Source organism: Chiloscyllium plagiosum, chromosome 40 (genome assembly GCF_004010195.1).
Source record: "Chiloscyllium plagiosum isolate BGI_BamShark_2017 chromosome 40, ASM401019v2, whole genome shotgun sequence".
NCBI lineage: Eukaryota > Metazoa > Chordata > Chondrichthyes > Orectolobiformes > Hemiscylliidae > Chiloscyllium > Chiloscyllium plagiosum.
In genome coordinates, this window is record NC_057749.1 from 13,885,449 (window position 1) to 13,899,724 (window position 14,276).

General features: G+C 42.3%; 1 protein-coding gene across 6 annotated transcripts in view; it reads right to left on the minus strand.

Annotated features, from left to right (window-relative positions):
- The window catches only part of scaper (S-phase cyclin A-associated protein in the ER), a 311,736-nt gene that overhangs the window by 243,012 nt on the left and 54,448 nt on the right, over positions 1-14,276 (minus strand). The window lies entirely within an intron of this gene.

A 14,276-nucleotide genomic window follows, 5' to 3' on the forward strand; every position in this document is an offset into this window, starting at 1 on the left:
ACATCTTTAACTTTCTGTCACCTACAAGTTACATTCCCACCAATGTTTTACCACTGGCCTTTGCTCTGGTCACCGTACTATGGCAAAGTGATTTCACTAAAGAGGTTCCAGAAGAGATTCACCAGGACACTGCCTGGGACGGAGTGCTTTAGCTATGATGAGAACTTTCATAAGCTGGGGTTGTTTTCTTCAGAGCAGAGAAAGTTGAGCGGGACCTGATACAAGTGTGTAAGATTTATGAAGGGTATGGACAGGGTGGACAGAAAGGACCTCTTCCCATTAGTTGAAGGGTCAACAACGAGGAGGCACAGTTTTAACATGACAGGCAGGAGGCTTTTTGGGGTGGTTTGAGGAAAAACCTTTCACCCAGGTTGTGGTGGGGTTCTGATATGTACTGACAGGGAGGGGTAGTATTCGCTAATTATTTCACAACATGGATGAAGTACTTGGATGAACACTTGAAAAATCATAACATTCGAGACTATGGGCCTAGTACTGGAAAATGGGGCTAAAGTAGATGAAGTGTAGTTTTGGCACTACAGACACATTGGTCTAAGGGCCTCTTCTGTATTGTATGATTCTATGAATGTTTCTCTAGTTTCTCTCCTACCCTACCCTCTCTAAGCCCATCTAGTCCAGCTGACCTTCTCCTTCGTTCTTGACCCTACTCCAATTAAACAGCTGACCATACATACTTGCTGATAATACATAAATGATTCCCACTCCTCAGGGACTAACCCACCACTCCAAAATAAACATCCATTATTCATCTATCTCTATGCTATCACCTATGTGCACTGACCGACACTGGCTGCCAGCCCACCAATAAATCAATTTTAAAATTTCATCCTTGTGCTCAAATTTCTCCTATGCTTGACCCGTTCCAAATTTTGTCATGCAACTGTCGAAAACTCTGATTGCCTCCAAATATGGTCTCTCGTGCATTCCCACTCCCTTTGGCAAATAAGCGCCACCGGTGTGTTCAGCCACTTCAGTACTAATCTCTGACATTCTTTCTAAATCTCCCCTCCATCATCTTTCACTTCCTTAGAATCCAACTTTAATAAGTTCAAACATTCTGTCGACTTATGCTTCTGTGAAGTGCTTTGAGTGCCTTTCTAGGCGTCAAAGAAATTGTCTCTTTTTGTATCCAATATCGTTTCTTCTTGTGGGAGGACACCACATTGTTGGCAATGTGAAACTTACATCTTTCTCTGTCTCTTCTGTCATGACTCAGTATAGCTCTACTCTAAAAATGAACACTGACCATAATATGTGTCTGCTGACATTTAGGTAGAATGGCTTCAGATGTAAAAGGCAACCTAGGAAGTGGAAAAAAACACTGACATAAAGCTATTGTTTGAAATAATTAGATGATCTAAAGAGGCTGTGCAGCATAACATGAATCAATCTATAATGCACACAACTAGGGTGAATGTTTAAGAGGCAATTGCTTGAACTGTTCTTTTTGACAAGTTTTTGAAACTAAGCAATCTCATCATGTGAAAGTAACTGCTTAGTATTTTTTGCACTTACATACAATTTTGGGCAAATTTGGGCAAATATAAAATTAAGCCTGCCCTTAGATATCTACACATCTTACCCTTTTCAATCTAGAAGCATCTCTTTGAAGATTCATAATCCAACTTTAATATGTTTCCATATTAAAGCCACAATGGTTTATGAAATCAATGAGATATATTTTGGAAGGGTATCACAACACTTGAAAGCAACTTTCCTATATAACATCAAATCTTAAACTTCCTGTAAATAATTTATTTTAATGGGACACAAAATTTAACATTGCCAAGAACTCTTTTTAACCTTTCAAGGGGAGTTAATTAACTGATTGTGCTAATTTAGAGAAAGGTGTTTGGAATTCTTGAATCAGGAAAAAGCATCTTGCTAAACGTTGCTGCTGAATTTCTTTAAATTGAACCAACTAAATGGAGGAATCTTATGAACTTATCAGTGACTGGTGAGAATATTTTGGAGGTGAGTGAAGACAGTGTAGTCTGATTCTAGATGCAAATTATTGAATAATAATGCATTATTATTCAGATGCAAATATGCTATCAAGTTCAACACAACACACACCTACTGTACTTTTGATAACAACCTTGATTTAGATGCAGGTATTTAGAGTCAATGATTGATGCCTCTGGTGGCAGCCATCTGGATTTCCTCTGCAAGATTTGTTTATAACTGACATGTTTCTTAAAACAAAACTGCAGCTGCTTACAAACATGACAATGGAGTTTAAAGTCAGGTTCAACTCACTCACAAACATAGTGCGCAATCAAAAAAAGGAAAAATAAACTGCCCGCAATTAAGAACATCACTTGAATTTGAATTCACTTTTCTGTACAGTTTCTTTATAACTCCATTCAAGCAGAATTAGATTTTCCAATCACTATTCCTGCATGGTTCCAAAGAATTCAATAAAATCACAACTCATGTTGTGGGTACAACCCATGGACAAAACCAACGTCATCTACAAAATTCCATGCAAGGACTGCCACAAACACTACGTAGGACAAACTCAAGAAAGTTAGCCACCAAGATACACGAACACCAGCTAGCCACAAAAAGACATGTCCCTCTCTCCCTCGTAGCCCTACACACGGATGAAAAAAACCCACCATTTTGACTGGGACAACACATCTATCCTGGGACAGGCTAAGCAAAGACATGCCAGAGAATTCCTACAGGCCTGGCACTCCAACCACAACACCATAAACAAACACAGAGATCTAGATACCATCAATCAACCCCACAGAAAACGAACAGGAAATGACATCACCACAAACCCTGGGATCCCCATCCAGGACCAACATATAAATAGAAAACATTTCACTTGGAGGTTGCCACTGATGATGTTACCTAGCCAGGTAATGAAACGTCTGGATATCAAACCTACAGGTCAGCGAGCAAATCTACATCCTAAACCTCAACTTGAGATACAAACCTTCACAAACCTTGCAAAAATCACTTTAATAGTTATATAAGTGTTGGTCATTAATGCTCTCAAGCCACCTTAAAGATCTAACGGTTTTGATTCAGACTGGTCCAACTGCAATATTTTGTTACAGTTTTGATGCCAGTCTTTAAATATCCCAATGTAATGAAATGTATATCACTTCTATTTTGAGCAAAATTTTCCAAAAATAAGTATGCCAGACACATTTCTCTTATCCTGTCCTTCAGGGCATTTCTCTCCACTAAGGACAGCTGTTCCATGGCATGAACAAAATGGGATGATCCATCTTAGCCACCTCCGAAGGTTCCCTAAGTTAGAAGTATCAGCCAATTTTATTTACTACATGCAATATCAAAGAAATAGATGCAGAAAAATATGAGCTTTTGCAATACGTTTTATTATTAAAGAAAGGATGTGGGCATTGGAGCGCTTGCTGCCCATAACCTAATTGCCCTTGAATAGGTGGTGGTGAACCACTTTTTTAAGATTAGATTAGATTCCCTACAGTTTGGAAACAGGCCCTTTGGCCCATTAAATCCACAGTGACCCTCCGAAGAGTAACCCACCCAGACCCATTCCCCGACTCTATATTTACCCCTGACTAATGTACCCAACACTTTGGGCAAATTAGCATGGTCAATTCACATCTTTGAATTGTGGGAGGAAACTGAAGCACCCAAAGGAAACCCACGCAGACACGGGGAGAATGTGCAAACTTCACACAGACAGTCATCCCGAAGTGGGAATCGAACCCAGGTCCCTGGCGCTGTGAGGCAGCAGTGCTAACCACTGAGCCACCGTGACGCCCCCTTCTCGAATCGCTGCAGTTCATGTGATGCACCACACCCACAGTACTGTTGAGAAGAAATTTCCATGAATAGATTCAGCAGCAGTGAAGGAACAGCAAGTTCCAAATCTGGATAGTGTATGGTTTGCCAGGGAACTTGAAGGTGGTGGTGTTTGCATGTATCTGTTGCCCTTGTCCTTCGACATGGTAGAGGTTGCAAGCTTGGAAGGTGCTGCTGAGGGAGCCTTGATGAATTACTGTAGTGCACCTTGCAGATGGTACACATTAATGCCACCATACCTCTGTGGTGGCAGGGGTGAATGTTTGAATGATAGAATCATAGAATCCTTCCAGCGTGGAAGCAGGCCATTCAGCCCACAAAGATCCACCAACTCTCCAAAGAGCATCCCACCCAGACCCATGCCCCCTACCATACCCTATAACCTTCCATTCTCCATGGCTAATCCACCAAGCCTGGGCACTATGGGCAATCCACCTAATCTGCACATCGTTGGATTGTGGCAGGAAATTGGAGCAGCCGGTGGAAACCCAGCAGACATGGGGAGAATGTCTCTGTGGAGTTTGCACAGTCACCCAAGGGTGGAATCGAACCCAGGTCCCTGGTGCTGTAAGGCAGCAGTGCTAACCACTGAACTACTTACTTGTTTGACATAGAAAGCAAAGCCAGCAAGCCAATCTTCTTTTTAATCTGCATCTCCCTCCCAGTGCAAGAACAGGATAGCTACAATCTTGAGAACCGTCAATTTAAAAAAATGGTCAGAGTGGAAATATCAATCATTTCTTTATCCTCCCTAGAAATTAAAGAATCATTGGGAACAATCACCTCCCAAATCCTGCAAACTGGGCACAGGAGCTCATATCCTTGAAAATGTCAGGTTGCAGAAATTGGCAATATGGTATCTGATTTGACAGTCCAGTTGGATCTTCCATCCTGCTGTGACAGTGAGGTTTACAACAGTGATTTAGTAACGGGCAGAGACTGCAGACTCCATTTACTGGATAAAGGCTTTCTGCTTCATTGCAAGGTATTGACCAGTTGGTGCTATTCTACTGGTGTGTGGACACTTCCTCAGGAACGTTTTTAGCAAGTTACATTTAGCAGACCCAAATTAAACTTAGCCAGGCTTAGGTGTGTACAATGGATTGAAAAGGTCAATAGAAAAAAACATTCTAAGCCACTGACTGTGAGAGAGACAATGGTCATTCTGATCACCAGTCACTCTCAGCCAAACTCCATTCTAATATCGCAAAATTTGTTTATTCCTGTACTCCAATCCCTTTGCAATAAAGGCCTCCATGCCATTTACCTTCACCATTGTTGCATGAACCTATGGGATATCTATGTTCCTTATATGAGTGCACCCTCTGTACATCACATCATTTAAAACATATTCTGCTTTTCTATCTTTCATGCCAAAGAGACAAATGTCTGTTTCCCATCATACTCTATCTGCCATCACACTGCCCCTCACCCCTAATTAACGTAACCAGACAGATGGGGTATCAATCAAGTAGGCTGCTTTATCCCTCATGCTGTCAAGCTTCTGGAGTATTTTTGGAGTTGCCCTTAACCAGGCAGCAGAAAGTATTCCATTATTCTGATTTATGCCTGGAAGGTGGGCAGACTTTGGGGAGTAAGGGTTAGTTGTTCGCCACTAAAAATTTCAGCCTCTTAACCATTTTTGTACACACAGTACTTGTAAGCTGGTACGGTTCATTTTCTAGTCAATGGTAAACCTCAGGATGTTGACAGTTCAGACTCCAGTGATGGCGACATCACTCAATATCAAGAGACATGGTCAGATTTACTTTTGTTAAAGATCATCATTAACTGGCACTGGTATGGCATGACGGCTACTTGTCACTCACCAGCTCCGGTATGACGGTATCCAGACGTTCAGACATATTGGCATGGCCATTTCAGAATCTAACATGTCACAAATGGTGTGAAATATTGCACAATCATCAAACATTCCCACTTCTGACTTTATGATGGATGGCAGGTTGTTGATGAAGTAGCTAAAGATGATTGGGTTTTGGAACAATAACTCCTGCAATGATGTCCTGTGGCTGAGATAACTGACCACCAACAAACATTTTTATGATTCCAAAATGGAAAGTTTTGCCTGATATGCAGTTACTTCAATTTTGCTAGGGCTCCTTTAAGACACACAGTTAAATGCTGCCTGTCTTTATGTTAATAGCAGTCATCATTTTCACCTCACCTCTTTTATCCATATTAGGACCAAAGCTGTAATGAGATCAGAGGCATAGTGGCCCTGGGAGAACCCAAACTGAATACTGTTGAGCTCCACCATCTTACTTGGTTGAATGAGTCTTCAACAACACTCAAGAAACTAAATATCACTAAAGGCAAATCAGCTCAATTGATTGATATCCCATCCATCACCAACACACAACAGTGGCAATTATGTACATTTACAAAATGCATTGCAATGTCTGCTACTTAGAAGGCCAAGGGCAGACATACATGAATACCACTGCAACTTCCCCTACAACCCTCATATAATTCAATTTTGGAATAATATCACCAAAATTTCACTGTTGCTTTGTTCCTGATGAAGGGCTTTTGCCCGAAACATTGATTTTCCTGCTCCTTGGACACTGCCTGACCAGCTATGCTTTTCCAGCACCACACTCTTGACTATAACTTTCTTTGTCCTATTATGACAAACAGCTAAAACAAAAAGTCCTCTAGAGAACTGTGGCAAGACTGCATAAGATTAATGAGCAAATCCAATAATCATGACTACTAATATGATGGAAAAATTATAAATCTAAACATATTTGTAAGTTATAGTATTGATTAATGTACTTTCAATCAATACTAATTTCTTGGAGAACTGCTAAATACATGTTTCATCACTCCCTGTTAACAAAGTAAAATATTCACATCACAACACTTTAACACTGTAAAATTAATCCCCTCCACCTCCAAATCAAAGTCACCCAACAACTGGAGGAAGAACACCTCATCTTCCACCTCAGGACCCTACAACCACACGGCATCAACAAAGACTTCACCAGTTTCCAAATCTCCTTACCCTCCCCACCTCATCCCAGATTCAACACTCCAACTCGGCACCACCCTCTTGACCTGACCTACCTGTCCATCTTCCTTCCCAGCTATCTGCTCCACCCTCCCCACCAACCTATCACAATCACCTCCTACCTGGATCCACCTGTCGCCAACCCACCTACCTTTCCCTCAGCCACCCTTCCCCCACCCCATTCCTGATGAAGGGTTTATGCCCAAAACATCGACTCTCCTGCTCCTCGGATGCCAATTTACCTGCTGTGTTTTTTCCAGCACCAAGCTTTTCAACTCTGACTCTCCAGCATCTGCAGTGCTCACTTTCACCCTTTAGTATAGCCTGTTTCAGAGTGGCCAGAGTACACAGTCACACTTCCAGTGTGTGACGGATTGCACAATGCTGACTGCAGTGCAAAAAACAGTTACTGTACATTCATTTCTGTACATGGATTCCTGATGCAGCAGCTGAAGTAGTCACATTGCTCACCTGCATGGGTGAGCTGAGCACTTAGTCAAACAGCAGATGGGGGAAACAAAAAATCAAAAGCAGCCTCAGTTGAGCAGCATTCCTATTTTGCTTTTTGTTTTGAATATACTAGAACCCACCAAAACCACAGGTTTCATCAGCAGCAAATTAGAAACAAATTCACCCAGTATAGACAGAATTAAACAATTGCATTTACATAGTGACTTTCACATATTCACGACCTCCTTAAACACTTTACAGACAAATGAATTATTTTTGTATTGACAACAATAGTCATAACTTTGCATCGCAAGATCTCAGACATTAAACAGCTTCTTGCGAAGCTTGTTGGGGGATAATGACCCTCGGGCTTAATACAAGGGCTTCCTACTCTTATCAAAAGATGCTATGGAATCTTTTACTTTGGCAAGTAGTTGGAGCCTGAGTTTAGCATGACATCTTCAAAAGAGCAACAAAATTCCTCTGCCTTGCGAACGTAGTCAAATGTTCATGTCCTGGAACACTGCTTGAACCTACAACTCTCTGAAACAAGAGCATTTCCAGTGAGTCAAGTTGACATTTTACACTCCAATGAATGCATTCACACAATGTTACAGTTGCGAGAAAAATCTTCTGCTTCCAATTAATGTTTTGCACATGCACACCGATTGGTTTTCCTGTGAGGGTTCCAAGTTAGCAAGGTCTGAGGAATGGCATTCTTTTGCTTAACCTTGGCTTTCAGCAAGCTTCTTCCATCCCCAGCTGCTCTCACTCCTTTAAACAGTGTTGAGAGCTAAAACTGAACGAAGAACATCACATTTCAGCACCTTTAAGTAATCATAAAACAAACTTTATTATGACTCTAAAAGTAAATATGCAAATACTTTCCCCAAGAATGCACAAGGAAAAGAAATCATTCTCCAATTATCCACTGAATCATTCTTTAACATGTAGAGAAATTCCATGCTGATTAGCTGCAACCTTGCAGTCTCGTAGTATTTGATTCAGCTCCATGTTATCTGCTCCAATCAGAGCAGTTCCAAGCACCAGTAACCTGAAGCTTGTTTAGTGAACAAGGGAACACAAACAACACAAGCAGCCGGAGTGGCCCCCGTACTCGCTGGTGCGCATCTTTCCCCTTGCAGCGATGAAGGCCATTTTGTCAAGCAGGAGAGACTGGAACAAAAGTGGCTCTGAAAACACTGTTATGGACAGGCAGATAACAAAGTATAGATGTACAGCTAAAATTACCAATTAGTTTACCAATTGGCTGCAACGGATTCGATTGGTTTGTAATTAATTCTAGTTTCTGGCGCATACAGCAGGACGGTTGGCGCCAACCCTTTGTCCTGCTGACACACAATACCAGTACACAAGACCCAAGGGTCCTGGACATCAATACCTCTCTCTGCCTCACCTACAGCAGCCAATGCAGAAAATATATCCTGATGTGCTGAAACAGTGAAAAGTTCTGCTGCATGAGAAGGCGCTGACAAGAAAGAAGTCTTTATGGGCTAAGCTGTGTAACAGCAAGCTTCATGCTAAAATAAACTCCACTGGATTGTCGGACAGGTTGTCTGGTGTATGAAGGGGATTTATTTTCTGAAGGTCATGCCTGCCACACAGAAGCAACACTGAAATACAACTTTCAGACAAATTATCATCCACCGGTGCGTTCTTTTACTGAGAAAATTGATCATCCTTTTCATTTCTTTCACTGGAAATGTACTGTGACTACAGCAAACAGCAGATTCATTCATTACAAAATGTACAGGATACATAACACACACCAAACTTGTCTTGAGATGGTCCAATGCAAATACTAATGCAATTTACAAAGAAAGTGAGAGTTGTAAAAGCACATTTGCTTTGACAAGCACAACTTCGCAACAAGACAAGATAATTGATTAGCGCTTTTCTTTCTGTTTCCGGATCAAAGAGAGCTAATTTGAGGGGGTCACGTGTTATTCTTCATAGCAAAGAACAACTGCAAAGGTTCACTTTATCAGATTATAATTTCCACTTTTCTGAAAGGGAACTTTAATTAAAGTCATAGAATTTTCAGTGGACAATTTTTTTTTCATCCTTTGTTTACATCATGTGTTTTTTTTGAAAAATCTCAGATATGAGATATTTACAGAATATTATATTTAATGTTTCTTTGATTTCCCATTGCATTTTTGTGACATTCAACCTATGTTGATGTTTACTCTCCACACATGTCCTAAGCTCATTTCCTGTTCAATTCTTAAAACCCTTTTAGGCTGAATGGCCTCCTCCTGTTCTATATCGAATTTTCCCACTGTACATTTTCATTCAGCCATCTTTTAAGTTAAGTTCTTTCCACTGTCTACTGAAGATCTGACACTTTTCATTATTTCTCAGTTAACCATTTAGTTCATCTCACATTCTCGTGTAAGCCAGTTCTCTTTTCTCACCAATACCAAATGTATCTGTTGAAAAAGAGAGCTATAATAATTACAGATATTTATTTAGCATTTACTGGTTTCGTGTATTCAGGCAAAATCTTGGAAATATAGTCTAAAGACTATTATAATATTGAAAGAAATATTTAAAGTATACCATCAAAGAAAAAGCCTAGAACAATAAGATAAATGTTTCTTTATTTCTTATTTTTTCATCTCTGGTGAGACATAGCATGTCAAATGCAATGCTCTCTGAACAGGTAGTTCACTGAGTGAACTATCACTCCAGCCCAGGCGATACCTAACAGAGAATAGTGCTCAGGTAGTAGCCTCTACTTCTGAGTCTGTCTTCCAATCCCATTTGGGGTGTTGCACCATGTTTTATAGCCAATAGCCAGATTGAACATAAAATGTGAATGAGCAAATGACTGTGCATTGAAGTAATTAAAATTTCATCATCTTTTATATTCAGTCAACTCTGGTTATTTTAATCCTGAGCAATTGAGCAGGACTACATAAACTTCCTAAATGCAGTGAAGCTCAGCCTTCGCCTTAGGCAAAAACTGCGGTTCAATCGTTTCATCTTCATGCCAAAGAAGATAGGATATTGAAGTGTGCAGCTTACACAGTGAGCGTTCAGCTGTAGGTTTTGTCAGGAGTCCGGAAGCCTGATGAAAATTAAAAGGAATAAACAAATTGGCACTGTGATGACAGCTTTACTATGTAACAATCCAAGAGATTCACATTGAAGCCAACAGACTTTAACATTGTGGAATGCATCATCTCAAATTGCTGGCATCATCACTGATGGGCTGAAGTACTAATGGTTACATCCTAAATGTAAGGCAATTCAAAGTGCTGCTCCAGGCACAAGACAGGTTTAGAATGTCAAAAAAAAGGTATAATATATGAATATTTTACACAATTCAAGTGGACACAGAAAAAGTTCACAGATGAAGTACTAAATTTTAGGAAAAAGAATAGGAAAAAATGCTGCAAGGTAGTTTCACAATTGTAGGTTTTAAATGAATATTCATGACAACGTTGTTAACACATCAGTCACATAAATCATCTGTCTCTATCTCATCAAATATTATCCCAAAAGATAGCCTTTAGCCAGAAGAAAGATTTCAAATGTTACAACAGCACTGGTAGGATGATATAAAATTTTCAACCAGAAGATCAAAGTTTGAAGTTGACTTGACTGTACTGCTTCTGAGACAGAGTTAGGGTTCAAAGCAGACACTTGCTAACCAAAATTAATGGGATAGTTAGAGAGAGATTTCGTCAAAGGACATTTTCTTCAGGCTGATGTCATGAGGATCAGTAAATCCTTCTATGCCAGTCTGTATGACGCGAAGCCGACCGACAGCACGGCCTCCCAGTCGTTCCTGTCCTCTATCACGGAGGTCTTAGACGACAGAACACGGGAGAGGCTGGACCAGCCGCTATCTCTGGATGAGCTGACCAAGGCCCTAGAGTCCTTCGAAAAGAATAAAACTCCCGGAAGCGACGGCTGACCGGTCGAGCTCTATTCCGCTCTGTGGGACTTGATTGGCCAGGACCTGCTGGAGGTGTATGTCAGTATGCTTCGGGCAAGTACCATGAGTGAATCCATGAGGAAAGACATCATCACCCTCATCTACAAGCGGAAGAGGGAAAGGGAGGACCGCAAAAATTGGAGACCAATCTCACTGTTAAACACAGACTACAAAATCTTGTCAAAGGTCATCGCCAACCGGGTCAGGTCTGCTCTAGGGTCGGTGATTCACCCTGACCAAACCTGTGCGGTGCCGGGCAGGAAGAACGCTGAGAGTCTCTCACTCCACAGGGATACAATCGCCTACGTGCAGGACAGAGGGTTGGACACCTGCCTGATCAGCCTGGACCAAGAGAAAGCCTTTGACAGGATATCACACACATATATGAGAGATGTTCTCTCCAAAATGGGCTTTGGGGAGGGAATCTGCAATTGGATCAGACTGCTCTACACCAACATTGTCAGTGCAGTCTCAATCAACGGGTGGGAATGCTGGGGCGTGCGCCAAGTCTTGGGAGGAGCGTATCAGCAAAGTGAGGCAGAAACTGGGCAGATGGAAGCTATGGTCGCTCTCCATCGCGGGAAAAAACCTGGTCATCAGGTGTGAGGCACTGTCATTGCTATTATACGTGGCACAGGTCTGGCCTATTCCCAGAACCTGTGCCGCTGCAGTCACCCGGGCCATCTTCCAGTTTATATGGAGGTCAAAGATGGACCGAGTCCAAAGGGACTCGCTGTTCAAAGATCTGGGCAACGGGGAAAAAATACACCCAATGCCACCCTCACCCTGATGGCCACCTTTGCGTGGATGTGCGTGGGTCCCCGGTACGCAAACACCAAGTGTCACTACGTACTGAGGTTCTACCTGTCCCCGGTGTTGCGAAGGATGGGCCTGGCCTCGCTGCCGCGGAACACTCCGAGTAGTTGGACCGTTCCGTATCACTTGTCCTTCGTGGAGAAGTTTATGAAGAAACTTTGACCACAAGTCCATCAGGAAGTGGTCAGCACGTAGTGTCCTTGAGACCCTTCAGGAAAAGGAGAGGGCGGATCCTATCAAGCGGTTCCCTGAGCAGACTGTCAAAGCCATTTGGCAGAATGCCTCATCGCCAGAACTTTCCAACAAGCACCAAGACATGGCTTGGCTGGTGGTGGCCTGTGAGATCCTTTATGCACGCTGCCCTTGAAGCAGCTGCGGGGGGGACGAGACTGTCACACACCTCCTTCTGGAATGTGCCGACACAGAAGTCGTCTGGAGAGGAATGCAGTGGTGTTTGTCGAGGTTCGTCCCGAGCAGCGCCGTGACGCAGGCTCCGTGCTCTATGGCCTGTTCCCCGAGACGCAAATCGAGACGAACATCAACTGTGCCTGGAGGATCATCAACTCGGTGAAGGACACACTCTGGGCGGTCCGAAACCTGTTGATCTTCCAGCTGAAGGAGTTGACCCCGACTGAGTGTTGCAGACTGGCATATTCCAAGGTCCAGGACTACATGTTGAGGGACGCGCTGAAGCTTGGGGCAGCTGCCGCCAAGGCGCGGTGGGGAAAGACCACCGTGTAATATCTGCCTGCCTTTAAGAAGAACAGGTGGCCCGCGCACTCATTTGGGCCCTGCTGATGCCTCAGCTAAAAATGCAATTGTACAGACCTGCAAATAGGAATGATTACTCTGTTTTCGGTATGCAAACAAATGGAATGTTTACATATGTATGGCATGTCCAGTTGTACAGATCATCAAAGTATTTTATGAATAAAGTATATTTTTGAAATAAAAAAAATACATTCTCTTCATTCCCAACCGCAGCTAAACAGCAAAGCGTGTTGGCAGGACCACAAGCTTTAAACCTTTTAAAACTAAGGATCTGAGCTTCAGCTGTTATTTAAATTACTTAAGAAGTTCTTTTTAACAAATAAAATTCAAGAAAATCCCATTTAACAATTCAGCCTCATATTTAACTTAATCAATAAATGCTGCCTTCTTATTATAGAGTACTAGGTAAAAACTAGAGTATAAGAGGTGTACAAGATGATCAGAGGAATAGATAGAGTAGACAGTCAGAAACTTTTTCCCCGGGTACAACAGAGTGTTACAAGGGGACATAAATTTAAGGTGAAGGGTGGAAGGTAGAGGGGAGATGTCAGGGGTGGGTTCTATACCCAGAGAGTGGTGGGGGCATGGAATGCACTGCCCGTGGGAGTGGTGGAGTCGGAATCATTGGCGACCTTTAAGCGGCATTTGGATAGATACATGGATGGGTACTTAATCTAGGTTAGAAGTTCGGCACAACATCGTGGGCCGAAGGGCCTGTTCTGTGCTGTATTGTTCTATGTTCTATGTTCTAGAGTACTGCAGAAAATGCATTCAAAGCAATTTCATTCTGTTCAGCTTTTATTAAAAGTACATGATACATTATTCTATATCTTGTGACTGTACAGATGTATAGTTCCAATACTTGAAACTAACCTGTGACTTGGAGGAATACTTTAAAGTTTACACTTCTGTCCTTTTCTTGGACATTTTACTTTCCCGCTCCAAACTGATTTGTTGATGGTATACATAGAGTCATAGAGATGTACAGCACGGAAACAGACCCTTTGGTCCAACCCGTCCATGCCGACCAGATATCCCAACCCAATCTAATCCCACCTGCCAGCACCAGGCCCATATCCCTCCAAACCCTTCCTATTCATATACCCATCCAAATGCCTCTTAAATGTTTCAATTGTACCAGCCTCCACCACATCCTCTGGCAGCTCATTCCATACACGTAACACCCTATGCGAGAAAAAGTTGCCCCTTAGGTCTCTTTTATATCCTTACCCTCTCACCCTAAACCTATGCCCTCTAGTTCTGGACTCCCCGACCTCAGGGAAAAGACTTTGCCTATTTACCCTAGCCATGCCCCTCATAATTTTGTAAACCTCTATAAGGTCACCCCTCAGCCTCCGACGCTCCAGGGAAAACAGCCCCAGCCTGTGCAGCCTCTCCCTGTAGCTCAGATCC